At 42.2% G+C, this 15,522-nt stretch overlaps 1 long non-coding RNA gene across 3 annotated transcripts; it reads right to left on the reverse strand.

Moving 5' to 3' along the window:
• Nucleotides 1-6,350: 6,350 nt before the first annotated feature.
• LOC307042437 lies at nucleotides 6,351-15,277 on the reverse strand. Of its 3 annotated transcripts, none has more exons than XR_013809114.1 (4): nucleotides 15,244-15,277; nucleotides 7,953-8,730; nucleotides 7,745-7,837; nucleotides 6,351-7,461 (listed from the first exon to the last, which is right to left on the reverse strand). It is a non-coding gene; the product is annotated as an uncharacterized lncRNA (long non-coding RNA). The 3 variants fall into 3 exon arrangements; XR_013809115.1 differs by lacking the exon at nucleotides 15,244-15,277 and having other exon boundaries at nucleotides 7,953-8,108; nucleotides 8,426-11,231; XR_013809116.1 differs by lacking the exon at nucleotides 15,244-15,277 and having other exon boundaries at nucleotides 7,953-11,231.
• Between the last annotated feature and the right edge of the window lie 245 nt (nucleotides 15,278-15,522).

Genomic DNA, 15,522 nt, shown 5'->3' on the forward strand with positions numbered 1-15,522 from the left:
CTAACCCAAATAACCCACATTCTTTATATTTACAGTTAAAATGTTATCTAGTGACATGAACATCTTGCAACATTTTCAAAGACATGTTCTCACTCTTAGGGCACAAGCACATTTTTTTCTAACATTTTTCCACATTTTTCTTAAGCTCGCTTGCCTACTCGTCGTTGTAAGATTTCAAAGACTCATTACTGCCACAATTGTTGTCTTGCAGCTTTTTTAAAGATGGAGCTGTTTTTTTTTGTATAAAGAGCCATATGAGCTTTTAATAGTGGAAGAGTTGGAAGATGTCTTGCAAGATCTTTGGAAGCTTCTGTGATATGTACAAACTTTAAAAAAGATACGTTTTACAGATTGTTCCTTTTACAATATCGTTGTTCTATTTCGTATATGGCTTCGCCCTCTAAGGCTATCCCTATTGGGTAATCCCCCTGCTCCCCTGCGCAGCACTGAAACACTTGTAGTCAACGCCCACCCGCAAGGTGGGCCCCACCCTCGGGCCTCCTTCCAGTATAAATAGGAAGGAGGCCCGGCAATCTGCTCCCTCTTTTTTTCAGCAAACCTGCACAGTTACTGAAGCACAGCAATTGAGAATCATCATGAGCAACAACTGCGTCCGTGATTGTCCCTCATGTGGCTCTGGGTTCATAATGAGTTATGACCTGCAGAGATAAAAGCAGTATGCGAATCCTGCCGGGGGTCAGAGCACGCGTACGCGGCTCTAAACCAGCAGGTAGCATGCACTGCGCTCGTCTCCCCTCGGGCGACAGGAAGCGGAGAGCGGACACTCTTGCTGCTGTGGCCGAGGAGGACGATTGGCCCGTCCAGGCTTACGAGCCCGCGGACGGGGCCTTGTGTCCTTGGGGCAGAGTGCCGGGCAGGAGTCCGAAGCAACTCCTGCCCCGCCTCCCTCCACGGTTCACCGTTCGGTTCTCCCCTCCCTCCTCTCCCCCGGACGGGGGAGACAGAGTCGGAGCAGGGTGCCAGCTTGGCGGCCGAACATGCTTTCCCCCTCTCCGTCACCACAGCGCGGCGGCGTCTGTTACGGAGACGGCCAGAAAAGTGCTACTGGACGCTCCAATCAGCCCGGACGAGCTGTTCGGACCCCAGTTCCACGCCATGGTGGAGTCCATGAAGACGGCCGCGGAACAGGTGGACGGCATTCGCCAGCATGTACAGCTGGCTCCAGTCGGCTGAGCTGCCAACGCCCGCAGTAGCCGCGGCGTCCACGCCGGCCACAGGAGGCCGCAAGCGGAGAGACGCCCACAGCAACCGCCCCGGCGGCTGCCGGGGCTCCGTACCACGTCTCCGCTCCCCCGCCACCCCAGAGACAGGGTCTCCCGGCAATGGCGTGGCTCGTCACCATGACGACCATTACAGCACATCACAGAGAAGCCAGAACGGGGGAATGAACAGTATTCCAGGCTGAGTGCCACCAGCGGAAGCGCCCGCAGCACCACGGCGCCAGGGCTCGCTGCAGAAGCCTGCTGGTTTTAACCTATCGGTTAATTAACTGCAGAGCTCGCTAATTAAGCCGGCTGCCACTAATCTGTTGATTACCAGCAGGGCTCGCTGCAGAAGCCTGCCCGTTTTAACCTCGGTTAATAACCTGCAGAGCTCGCGGCATTCCTCTGTCCGAGATACGCCTGCTACACACGGTCATAATAAACCCATGAGCGCCGTTATAACGCCTCATGTGGGCAGCACTGCACACACCTCCATCCATCCCCTGAGCGTGTACGCGCCTCATGATGAGAGTCGGAGTGAGATGCAGCGTGTGGAGGCCCCCGCGCAGCCCGTTCGGTCCAAGCCCACCTGTGGTTGCCTCACGCCCTGTGTAAACCAGCTGCCTATAACCTGTCGGTTAATAGCCAGCAGGGCTCGTTGCTAAAGCCTGGTTTTAACCTGTTGGTTAATAAACTACAGAGCTCGCGGCATTCCTCTGTCCGAGATACGCTTCGTACACACGGCCTTAATAAATCCATGAGCGCCGTTATAAAGCCTCATGTGGGCAGCACTGCACACACCTCCATCCATCCCCTGAGCGTGTACGCGCCTCATGATGAGAGTCGTAGTGAAACGCAGCGTGTGGAGGCTTCCTTGCAGCCCTTTCGCCTCACAGTGGCGGCGAGGGCAATGGCATCACAGAGAAGCCAGAACGCGGGAATGAGCAGTATTCCAGGCTGAGTGCCCCCAGCGGCAGCGCCACGGCGCCAGGGCTCACTGCAAGAAGCCTGCTGGTTTTAACCTATCGGTTAATAACCTGCAGAGCTCGCTAATTAAGCCGGCTGCCACTAATCTGTTGATTAAGTAGACAGCAGGGCTCGCTGCAGAAGCCTGCCGGTTTTAACCTTGGTTAATAACCTGCAGAGCTCGCGGCATTCCTCTGTCCGAGATACGCCTCCTACACACGGTCATAATAAACCCATGAGCGCTGTTATAACGCCTCGTGTGGACAGCACTGCACACACCTCCATCCATCCCCTGAGCGTGTACGCGCCTCATGATGAGAGTCGGAGTGAAACGCAGCGTGTGGAGGCTCCCTGGCGTGGCTCGTTGCCATAACGACCACAGAACATCTCGAGCGCGTGTGTCTGATGGACAGATGGATGAGCAGGCTGATCAGCAGAGGATACGTCCTGCAGTTCGCCTCTCTCCCCCCCCCCCCCCCCCCCACACAGTTCAATGGGATACAGGAAACACTCCTGTCCTCCCAGAAGCTATGTCTTGCGCTCCAATCAAAGCTGCTGGAACTCCTGTTGAAAGAGGATTTTTCCAGGGTTCCTCAAAGGGAGGAAAATCAGGGGTTTTCACTCCCGTTATTTTTCTAAATCCCGAAAAAGACTGGGGGAATGAGACATCCTCGATCTGTCAGTGTTCCACATGCTGACGATCAAACAGGTGCTGGAATGTTTTCACCAGGACGACTGGTTCACTTCCACCCGAAGGATGCATACTTCCACGTACCCATCATCCCGAAACACAGGAAATTCCTGCTTTTTCCATTCAGGGAATATCAGACCAGACAATCGTCTGCCGTTCGGATATTTCCTGGCTCCTCGCATTTGTGTAGAGAAGGCTGGAGCCACTCCACAGAGGAGGGATGAGAGTGTGGTTTTTCTCTGGACGACCTGCTATTTGCTGGCTCGCTCCAGGGAGGAAGTCGCTTTACAGACGGTACATCTCGTATCGCATCTGTCAAAGCCTGGGTTTCATAATAAATTGGAAGAAGAGCTGTCCTCTTCCCTCTCAGACAATCGTTTATCTGGGAGTGGAATTAAACTCAGCCAGCATGAGAGCGCGACTCTCGCGGCAGCGAGGGGAGGAACTGACAGCTCTCCTCCAGCGTGTCACAACCCACACAGCCTCTCCGTGACGCAGCTGCTCGGCGTTGGCATCAGCTGGTCACGTGATGATCCCCTTGGGTCTCTTCCAACAGGGGGACACTCCAGAGTTGGTTCATTCGCTGCAGAAGCCTGCTGTTTTAACCTATTGGTTTATAAACTGCAGAACTCGCGGCATTCCTCTGTCCCAGATATGCCTCCTACACACGGTCATAATAACCCACGAGCACCGTTATAACGCCTCGTGTGGACAGCATGCACACACCTCTCATCCCTTGGGCGTGTACGCGCCTCATGAGGAGAGACGGAGTGAAAGGCAGCGTGTGGAAACTCCCTCGCAGCCCTTTTGCCTCACGGGCAGCGGCGGCGATGGCGTGGCTCGTCACCATGAAGACCATTACGGCACTTCACAGAGAAGCCTCTCCCCCCAGCAGTTCCATGGGATACAAGAAACACTCCTGTCATCCCAGGAACAGTGTCTTGCGCGGTTTTTACCCCTGCTATTTTTCTAAATCTCCTCTGTCCGGTGCGCGCGCTGTCTTGCTATGTGGCGCGCACGGCTGCCTTGCGCCATTCTCAGCGCCTGTTTGTGCACTATAGAGAGCGCTCGATCGGGCAACCTCTGTCTGCACAACGGCTGTCACACAGGTTGTGTCACAGGCATGTCTCCTCTGGGGTGGAGCCCCCGGAGAACATCAATGCGCACTCCACCAGAGGAATTTCCTCATCCACGGCTTTGCACGGAGGAATGTGGAGTGGAAGATATTTGCACTGCTGCATCTTGGTCTTCCCCCTGTTCATTTATTCATTTTTATTTAAAGGATGTCTCCCATTCCTGTAGTTCCTACAGAATGCAAGCAAATTCGACACTTTCGAACTGGAAATAATTTCAACTTGAATGATACACAATAGTTTACAGTTTTAAGAGTGTCTAATATTTGAATAAGAATTTCAACAAACTTAGTATTTGTGTTTTTACAGTATATTTATAACAGAATTTGTTGGCAATTCTAAGTTTGTAATACAAATTTGAAGTTTGTATACATTTGATACATTTTCTGAAACAAAAATATTAACTTTGCACAACTTTCACTTAATGGAATTGTTAGTATGTAGTACTCAAAATAAGAAGTTTCTATACATATGAAAAGTATTTTCTAGACCAAAAATAATAACTTGGCACAACTTTCACTTAATGGAATTCTTTGTATGTGGAACTCAAAGTTAGAAGTTTTTAAACATATGAAAGATACATTTTCCAAACCAAAGATAATAAGTTAGCACAACCTTTACATATTTAAAATGTTTAGTATGCAGAACTCCAAACTTGAAGTTGTAAAAAATTTGAATTAGTTATCTCGACAAAATATAATTAGTTGACTGAATTGAAAAGAGAAACTTACAAATTTGAGTTGGCCTCAAAACTTAAAAATCGTGTGCAGCCTGTTGCCTTGAAATTTTGAGTTGTCCTAACTTTTTTTTTTTTTTACAGTGTACCAATTGAGACTGTATTTCCCGTCAGGTGTCTCTTTAACCGGAGTCCTGTTTTGGATGAAGCGGCTCCGGCACAAACATTACAACATCAGATTCCCCAATAGTAGGTGTAGCAGTACGTACAGCAAGTTGCATTACATAGATTGTTTTGAACACACCTTCAAAATAGCATTGTGATTATATTACTGGATGGAAACTGAAAGCACGTGAACATTAATAAACTACATAACAGAAAGTATGAATAACAATAATGAAATTGTGACTGTAGATATGTTTATACTTTATATTATTTACTGTACATGTTTAATTTAGATTTAATTATTGTGATTGTTCTTTATTCTTTCTATCTATCTATCTAAATCTAACTAAATCTCACAATGGGGTAGGTTACAGGAACTTTTCATCAACAGATTGCTTTAGTCTGGCTTAACTCTTCAATGATTGGTTGCACACACTTTAAATGTACTGGCTATGCAAAACAGAAGGTGGCGCGCATTATCATATAAAAAAAACGCGCGTTTTTTACGCGTCAAGAACGCGTGTAAAACGAAAGCCTAAAGTGCCATTATTCCCCCTTTTAACACGCGCATTTTTCAAAAAACCGCGCGTTTTACGCGCGTTCTTGACGCGTAAAAAACGTGCGTTTTTTAATATACAACGTACATTTAAAGTATGTGCAACCAATCAGTGAAGAGTTAAACCAGACTAAAGCAATCTGTTGATGAGAAGTTCCTGTAACCTACCCCATTGTGAGATTTAGATAGATTTAGATAGATAGATAGATAGAAAGAATAAAGAATAATCACAATAATTAAATCTAAATTAAACATGTACAGTAAATAATATAAAGTATAAACATATCTACAGTCACAATTTCATTATTGTTATTCATACTTTCTGTTATGTAGTTTATTAATGTTGCCGTGCTTTCAGTTTCCATCCAGTAATATAATCACAATGCTATAACTTGCTGTACGCTTCACCTACTATTGGGGTCTGCTTCATCCAAAACAGTACTCCGGTTAGAGAGATGACACCTGACGGGAAATACAGTCTCAATTGGTACACACTGTGAATATGAGTGGGAAAAATTAGTGTAATAAATGCTTTTTAGACAATAAGATATATAAAGTTAACTCAACTAAAGTTGCTCAGTATTTTTGTATTGTCAATACTATTACTGCATAACTAATATCTCACATCTGAAGGTTTAAAGAAAAGGCACCTTAAAATAAAGATTGGTCTTTCAATACATTAGCTGGTTGATTTTGTCTTTTCAATTGTTTATCTAAAATCAAGTAGCTATAACTGGTACTTATCGTTTGAAGATACAGTCTGGTTATAATGCTGTTTGAAGGAGGCACACAGGTAAGAGCACTAACTAGCTAATGTATCTTAGCTTGAATTAAATGTATTTAACGTATAATGAAGTGACTGCGAATAAATGTATCAAACTTTATAAAAACTTTTATTTCAGTTGACAAATACACAGAATAAAGAATACATTCAGGTCAATGTAGAAAAATAAGAAATACTTTAGTCCCCTCTGTCTTCCTCTCATCAGTAGAGGAAAAGTGTGTGTGTGTGTACAAGATAGATATTAATTTTACTCCACAATTTCCTACCGTATTATTAAATAAGTCTGCACAGCTGAGGGGACACCTGTAACTCAATTCATGTGATTTTTGGGTGATTTATTCAATAAAAACTGTATTTTCAGAGTTAATCAAATGACAGCCACATTGTTACCTAAAGTGTCTCAAACACGTTTAAGGAGTGCAATTCAACTGAAAGGTACACTAATAAAAGTAAAACGTTGTCCCAACAAAAAAAAATGAGAGCAATCAATCACAAAAAATATTTTACATTGACTCAATGAAAGTCAATTTCTTCAGATCAATCTGTATATTTTAACTCCAGAGCACATTTATTTGAATGAAAAACAAGTTGTTCACACAACCAGCTTTGGCCTCTGAGGCAGCCATTACCTGATCTTAGACATGTTAATAAGTACCACAGTTAAAATGCAGTAATATGTGCCGCTTCCAAACATCAAACTCTTAGAAAAAAGACTTGTCCTTATTATCCACTGCACACTTTTTAAAGCAACACTGACAACTTGCGCCTGTGAGACATGTAATCTCTGAAAAATGATTAGACATGCATAACTTCTACAGTGAAAATCGGTCATACTGTAAGTGCAACTTCTGAACACAACACTTTTTTGCAAATGTTTTACAATGCATAATTATTATAAAACCTTGGTTTTAGAAACCTTACCATGTAACAATGGTAACTGTGAGTGAGTGCAACAAAGTGTCTATTCTGGGATGAACAGCTGGGTTCTCAGTCTATTCACTTTTGGGCTCATCTTGTTCCTCTCAAGCTCCATCAGGACTTTTTGCACAACTTCAAAAGTGGATTGCAGTTATTTCGGATATCTTAAGTTCAGTGCGTATATGAGCCCGAAGAGCATGGCAAAAGCTGTCGCAACCGAGGGCAAGCCGCTGAGGACCTCTGTTCCTTCGATGAGAACCTTGACGTCTTTGGGTCGATGAAGCTGATCCTCTTTCCCAATGACAAAGATTGCCATTGTTGCCTGCTCCAGTTCTCCGGCCTCAGCGTCCTGCATATCATGCAAACAAAAGGGAAATGGATGAGGACCACAGAGTGTAGTTCAACAGGCCTGAGGCGCAAAGGTTTCCCCAAGTTTGCAGCTACCTTTTAAAGATACAAGATTATAGTGGATAGATGAAAAGGAAAGTTCTCAGTTTAGTCGGCCCAAGAGGAAAGTTCAGGAGGTCATCAAAAATGACTAGCTTTCTAACCAAGCAGTTATTTGCATGCAGTACAAATATGTTATTTTTCTTTTATGAACAAACTTCTTGTGAGTGAGTGGGAGGTCTTACCTGGAATTCTTTGATGAGATGGTCAACAGGTTCATCCAGGTAGATCATTAGAGATTTGAGGATGCATTCTCTTCTGATGGTGATGTCCACAGTCTGAGTAAGAACATATATATATATATATATATATATATATATATTATAAATCAAATGCAAAAAAAAGGACGATTCAGCCACTGATCCCACAGATAAAAAACTCATTCAAAGATACCTCATCCAAAACCTGCAAGATCCCGGTGGTCTTCTATTTCACAACTCCACCCCTGCTCCTGATGACCTGCAGCAGTTTGGTGGAGTGTTTGTCCAACTGCGCCAAGAACTTTGTCTCTAATGGAAATGTTGTTATGCGCATGAACTCAGCATATACCTAGAAAATATAAGCAGCAATAGAAAACAAAAAACACTGAGAATTTATAATACACATATTTTTTATAAAGAGCCAACGGTTTGATTAAAAGTACTCCAAGTCAGCTTGTATGAATGTAACATTTAAATTAATTAATCCACATATTTATTGAAAACCACCACCAAATAAAGACACTAAGAGTAATAGATGTAAAGCTTATATTGTGATATTGATATTGTAAAAATAAAACGTCAACATAGTTGCCTTGGCTGTCTATAGTTGTTAGTGAGTTGGGCCCTCATTTCTTCTCCATTACAGGCTTACATCAAAATAATTACCTCTTCTTCCATGTGAAAAAGTGCAGGCCACCGCTCCAAGAGGCCTTCAATGCTTGGTCTCTGATGCACTATTTCTTGTCTTCGGTATCCAAACGCCTTCACCATCTTTTCTTTTATTGATTGCCGGTTGTTTCTTTTCTGTTGCTCTGCCAAAAGGGAAATTGTCTCTTGCTCCATGCTTTCTGGAGTCTCACCAATCGGCAAGGATGGAAAATGTTTGGCCTCAGCTCGCCTGGCTCTCTTTAAATTCTTTGCAGGGTAGGACTCTTCTTGAGACTTGTTCTTCAACGAGTTCACAGCAAGCTCTGCAGAGGATTTGAGCTTGGTGTCAGTCTAGATTGGTTCTTTGTGTACTCTAAATTTCCTCTCTGTAATTGACATTCTGTGTCATAGGAGAAGACCGGGATTGGAAACGCTTTAGGCAACCGCTGTGTTCTTAATGATTCCGAGGAAGAGCCGCTCAGTAGTACTATGTCATCTGTATTCACAGATCCAGAGGAGGAGTCTTCACTGTACAGTCCACTTGTAGGGGTACTATTTAATTGTATCTCACCACAGTTGTAGAATCGGGGTCTAATTTGACAACTTTGATCACTGTTAAATCTTTAATCGCATGTGTAGATGTAAGATTAACAAATGTGTTTCCAAAATCAGTGTCTTTGTACTGTAGCCTTATGTAACCTTCTAATCCACATGAATTCTTCACCTCCTCAATGAGCTCTTCCATTGAGTTGGGAATTCCATTTCGAAGCTCCAGTCTGACGCTGTTGTGGTCGTTGCCATGGCGCAACATTACGTGTTGATTTATATCAACACGTAATGTTGTATCGATGTAGGCCTATATGGAGATGCACTACCGCAAAAGTATTCTCCGTAAGGACTTCCTGCAACAACACCACGCCGTTATCTTGATTCTGATTGGCCAGAAGACATTATCAAAGATGTTCTAGTGAGAAGACGATCACTACGTGACAAAAGTTTTCAAAACCGTTTCTGGTCTTCTGTATTTCCAGACAAGTGGCTGCTGAAATCAATCTTACTAACTGCTGTCTGTGCAATTTACTCGGCGGACTTTATTTTGATTACTTTAACATCATTTTTCATGGTGGGGCTAAGCCATTTCTTGGTATGGCTGTAGCCTACCCCAGCGCTGCCACTGGTGGGATGTCTGGGGCGGGCCATTCTGCACATGCGTTAAATGCGTTAAATATTTTAACTAGGGGTGCACCGAATGGGAAATTCTTGGCCGAAACCGATACCGAAAATAGGAAACAGTTGGCCGAAAACCGAATGCCGAAAGGCCGAAAATGATTAATAGAAATATATATCATGTATACATTTTTTACCAATGTTGTTCAGCTGCCTGATTATGGAAAAAGACATGATTATGGCAAAACTTAACTTAAATAATAATCACTAGTATGGGTCCATAAAACATTTATTCAGCACTTTTGAATGCATACAGTACATTAATTCCAAGTCAAGTCCATTTTATTTTCTCTGTAGGATAACTACAACAAAGTGCATTCAGAACAAAGCCAAGGTGCTTTAAAACTGCATAAACATCTAGGCCAGTAGGCCTACAACAAAATAGTGTAAATAAAGACTGTAACAGCCAGGCCTTCAACAACAACAAATGCAACTATAAGTGCATGCATACAAATGTGCAAACTGGATAAATCCACATGAATGTAACTATTTACAAATGAAATTACAATTGAATTTCAAGAATCTGTAAATAAGGCTGTCTGTCCTCATAAGCAAAGTAGTAAACATTGTATAAAGATACATAAAGTGAAAACTGGATACAAAATCCACAATCAATTACAAATTAAATTACCATTTCAAGAATCTGCAAATAAGGTGGTCTGTCCTCATGAGCAATGTAAACAACATTGTATCATTTAGATACCGAAAGTACAATATATTGAACACTGTGCTGCTGTCATTTCCCCCTAATAATAACCTGAGATGGTGAATTATAACTCACAATGAAAATTGTTCAGGAAAGTGGGTATAGAGTAGACATGTAGAACTAGATAAGCTTATGATAAGCCAGCCTTGTCTACTTATTAAGGAAAAGTGGGAGGTTATTTTTAATGAACAGTAGCTTCTCTGCTTTATCATCCATTGTCTGTTCCTCTTCTCATCAAGCACATGAGAGGCAGCGCTGAACAGTCTCTCGCGGTCAGTGCTTGTGATTTGATCTTACTCCGCATATTTGTCCGGGTGTTTTGATTTCAAGTGGTGGAGTAATCCCGAAGTGGTGAAAGTCTTTGCAGTTACACCCCCTCGAGAAATGTCAGCTGAACACGTTTTACAAATCGCAATCCGCGCCTCTTTCTCTGATATTTTTAAATATCTCCAAGCGGCAGACATGTTGGCTGTGAGACAGCCGCGAGCATGGTCGCGCGCCGTGCTTGTCACCGCGTTTTGATTACGTCATCACAACAACACGTTAGCTTACCAACGTAACCCTGTTCTCTGACATTCGGTGATATTTTTTCGGTGCTAAAACCCTTCCGGCCGAAAGCCGAAAGAGCCTTTTTAACCATTTTCGGCCGATAATTTTCGGCGGCCGAATATTCGGTGCATCCCTAATTTTAACGCAGTTAATTCAAAAAATTAATTACCGCCGTTAACGCGATCATTTTGACAGCATTAATATATATATATATACTCATTCTGACCTTATACATGAATGTATCTTTTAAGAGTTATTAGCCGCATTCTCCCAACTGTATAGTCAGCCAATAGGTATGGATCAGTCAGTACCAGTGGCTGCCGGCCCATAGGGGCGCTTGGGGCGCCGCCCCACCTCTTCCCACATACAATATATATATATATTTTTTAATTAAATAAATCAAAAATATATAGGCTATATTTAAAAAAAAAAAAATCAAAAATATATATATTTTATATTTTTTATTTTTAATGAACAAGGTAAATATCATACAATTGGTATCAGTAAAATGTATAATCTACAATAAAATCTTGTTTAAAATGGTGTTACGATGTCTAAAGTTACTGATAAGTCACATGTTTCCTGCCTGGCCTTGCCCGTGGCATTAGTTCATCATTACGGGGCGCTGCCCCCGAGCCAAACAGCAGCAACCAGCACGTTGCAAAAGTCTCAATAGTAAACTGTGCCGCCGAAACATAATTTCAGCCAATCAGCGCCGTCAAATATTTTGGTCACGAGGGCGCTCACTCGGCGCCCACGTTGCTTACGTGCGTTGACATGAGTTGTTTTTTAGACTCGTGAGGAACTGGGATAGTATCTAGTAACGCAGTGTAGGCGGAGCCGTGACGTCATCTTCAATGAGCTCCCCAGAAAAACAACACAGCTGTTAGCTCTTAGCACTCAGAGCTCACAGCTCTTCATATCTGTTCAGAAACTAGACAAAAGTTAAACAATTACAAACCACATACTGTCTGTGTCATGGCGAATACAGTCGCTGGTTTATTTGTGTCTATAGGCTGTTTTTGTGAGTGTGGACGGTCGGAGCATTTACAACGTTAGCTTAGCCAAATCTCCATTAGAAAACACGCATTTTAAAAGGTTTTTCGCCTGCCGTCTGTCTGCAGACTTGTCAAAGCCTTAATTCATGGTTTTTACTATCCGGTATCAGTATGTTGTTACTTCGGCATCATTTTGAAACGTGTATTAGAATTAAATCACGGTCAAATATGTTCATCTTGTTGTAGTTGTAGCCCCCTTGACAGCGATTCTCTCTCTAGTTTAGACTGCGGTCAAGCCAGCTTCCACTCGGAAAAACCTAGTCAAGCCAGCCCTCACGTGATATTGCGGTACGCGAATATCCTATGCATTACGGTACAGTAAAAATAAAATCCTCCCTCTGTGTTTAGATGAGAATAAAACAAAAACTGTCCAGTATCAAAGACTCATTTCACTTCAGTGTGATAGCAGGACATCCCATCGAGTCACTCAGAAAAAATCAGGACATTCTGATGTAGAGTTTCAAAATAAAATACCTTTGAAATCTCTATTGTATGAGTTATCATCCATGTTTTTAGATGGGAATAAAACAAAAACTGTCCAGTATCATAGATCCATCTCACTCCAGGTTGATAGCAGGACACCCCATCTAGTCACTCAGAAAAAATCAGGACATTCTGATGTACAGTTTCAAAATAAAAGACCTTTGAAGTCTCATATATGAGCTATCATCCCTGTTTTTAGATGAGAATAAAACAAAAACTGTCCAGTATCATAGATCCATCTCACTCCAGGGTGATAGCAGGATACCCCATGTAGTCACTCAGAAAAAATCAGGGCATTCTGATTTACAGTTTCAAAATAAAAGACCTTTGGGGACAGGGATGATAGCTTATATATGAGGCTTCAAAGGTCTTTTATTTTGAAACTGTACATCAGAATGTCCTGATTCTTTCTGAGTGACTAGATGGGGTGTCCTGCTATCACCCTGGAGTGAGATTATCAATTGAACTCCGCTCGTCAATATGAAAGAAGCCCACTTACTCTGTCCTTAAATTGATGTTTAACACCAGAATTTCTACTCTGGTAATAAATACAAATTCATAGTCTTATCTATTTATTTACAATAGAAAACACGCAGCCCGCTAGGGATGTGCATCTCCATCACTGAGGCCGATGCGATGCGCATCTCGATACGTTGCCACGATACGATACATTAACGATACCTTTGAAACACCAGGCGATGCGATACGATACGATTCACCCCTGTTGCGATACAGTTCGATACGATTTGATTCAACATTATGCGATTCGGGGCGATACGATGCGATTCAACACGATGCAAAAATAATGATACTTCAATATGGTACGACAGAGGATTTTTGTTTTATTCCTGATATGCAGCAAATCATACATGAACAAAAAAGTGCTTTACATATTTGGTACTGCACATCCCATCATGCCGTTTATTTTTTTACCTTTAAAAGCTCTCCAGAGTACAATTGTATAACACCTCACAGTTAAACAATGTAAGGATGCATTGCTCATGATTAACAATGTGCAAATAACAGCTACCATAGAGCAATGCCCATTCAGCTGCCAGCCTGATGTGCTTAACACTCAGAGGCTAACTCACCAGTGAGCAGAAAGCAGTGGTTTCTATTTGAACAATAAAGAAAACAAATAACCTTTCACAAACAGGTATTTCATAACTGCTTACAGTAAGGAAGACATTTAAATTATTATTGGCCGTCACAGGCTGCTGTAAGCTAAACACCTCTCTCTGACAGAACACCTCACTGAGTGATTTAACTCATATGTCTCACTTTCAGGTTTCTCTTTTCAGCCGCAGACCCCAAGTCGCCTCTTTGTGTGCGTCGCTAAGTTCCTCGTACTACTTGTGTACTTTAAAGCGGCTCGGCATCGTTAACAATTTGCGAGTGATTTTTCAAGTTGACCGTCTGTAGTAATAGTGCCGTGCACATATACCATCAGGACGTTACTGATGGGGTGCGGCTGCGGATTGATACTGTGTGTATGCAAGTCCGCATCTAGGACGGATCTATGTATCATGGCTGTAGACCTGTTAAGTAATAAAGATACCTCATACAAAGGTCTACGGATACCTTATTACTCTCCATGACCTGCGGTCAACTATATAGCATAAATGACTATTACACCGTCTTTCTTGAACAATCCGAAGTGTTGCCAAACGTTTGATTTGTAGGTATTTTTCGGTGCGCTGTGTTTCTCTTTCTCCTCAACTTCCGTGTGTGTTGATAACTGGGACTCTCGTTCTCCGTAGTGGCGAAGCAAATATCAAAGATCGTCTCTGCTGAGCGTTGACAAGATGAGGGGATTTTATATGAATGAATCGTTTTTTTACCGATGCAAAGACGCTACGCAATCGATGCATCGCGAGTTCAACCCGGTTCAACCCAAACTGTAGCCGATGTGCACTCTTTCAACCGGTGCATTCGCATCTTGAACGTTTATGCCGGTGCACCGATGCGAATCGGTGAATCTTAACATCTCTACAGCCCGCCTGTTCATACTGTTTACAGGCCACCAAGCCTCAGTTAAGAAAAGGTAAAGTTGATACTTAATGTTTTTCTGAGTATATCTACCTTTGAATCTGGCCATGACTCATGCTGGTAGGCCGCTAACGCTAACGCTAGCATGCTTTATTCAGACATTGACTTTAGCCTTTAGTCGAATTGGAGTCATGGGTGGGTAGTGTTTTTCCAGTCCACTAGCTCAGTTAAGAACATTTAACGTTACAGTTAATGTTGTGTTGAGAAATATATGGTCTGCTGAGTGTTCTTCACTGGATAATGCGTGGTCTGAATAAAGCAGGCTAAACGTTAGCGCATGCTAAATATTAGCACAAGCTAAACGTTAGTGCATGCTAAACATTAGCGCAAGCTTTTACGGCCTACTCAGTCAGAGTCACGGCCAGACACACGTAGGCTAACGTTTCCCATAAATAACATTACATTTTCTTAACTGAGCTACCGGACTGTAGTAACGTTAGCCACCCATAACTCCAAGCGGGCTAAAGGCTAAAGCTAATGTCTGAATAAAGCATGCTAGCGTTAGCTTATAAGGGCTATCAACAGCGGGTAAGAGTCACAGCCAGAGTCAACGGAAGATATACTCAGACAAGCGTTAACGTTTCGGTATGTGAAATTATATTATATATATATATATATATATATATATATATACATATATATATATATATATATATATATATATATATATATATATATATACATATATATATATATATATATATATATATATATATATATATATATATATATATATATATATATTAACATTAGTTTATCCTTACCAGTATCACATGTGCTCGTTTTCCAAGTGTCAAAGGCTGGATAGAAGCGGATTAAGTCTGCTCGTAACGACTGTTACCTCTGTCACAAACCGATCTTTTTTTTTAATGTTTTATTGAACATTTTTAAAACATACAAAAGCTCGGTCGGTGAGGATATCATCAACTTATCAACATAAGTGCAAGACATTCATTCACAATAAGACAAAAAAATATAAATAATACATCCAATAAGAGCCAGGGGGAGAGAAAAAGCATAAAGGCACAAAAACATTTAAGAGC

Source organism: Notothenia rossii (assembly GCF_949606895.1).
Source record: "Notothenia rossii genome assembly, chromosome: 6".
NCBI classification, from domain to species: Eukaryota; Metazoa; Chordata; class Actinopteri; order Perciformes; family Nototheniidae; genus Notothenia; species Notothenia rossii.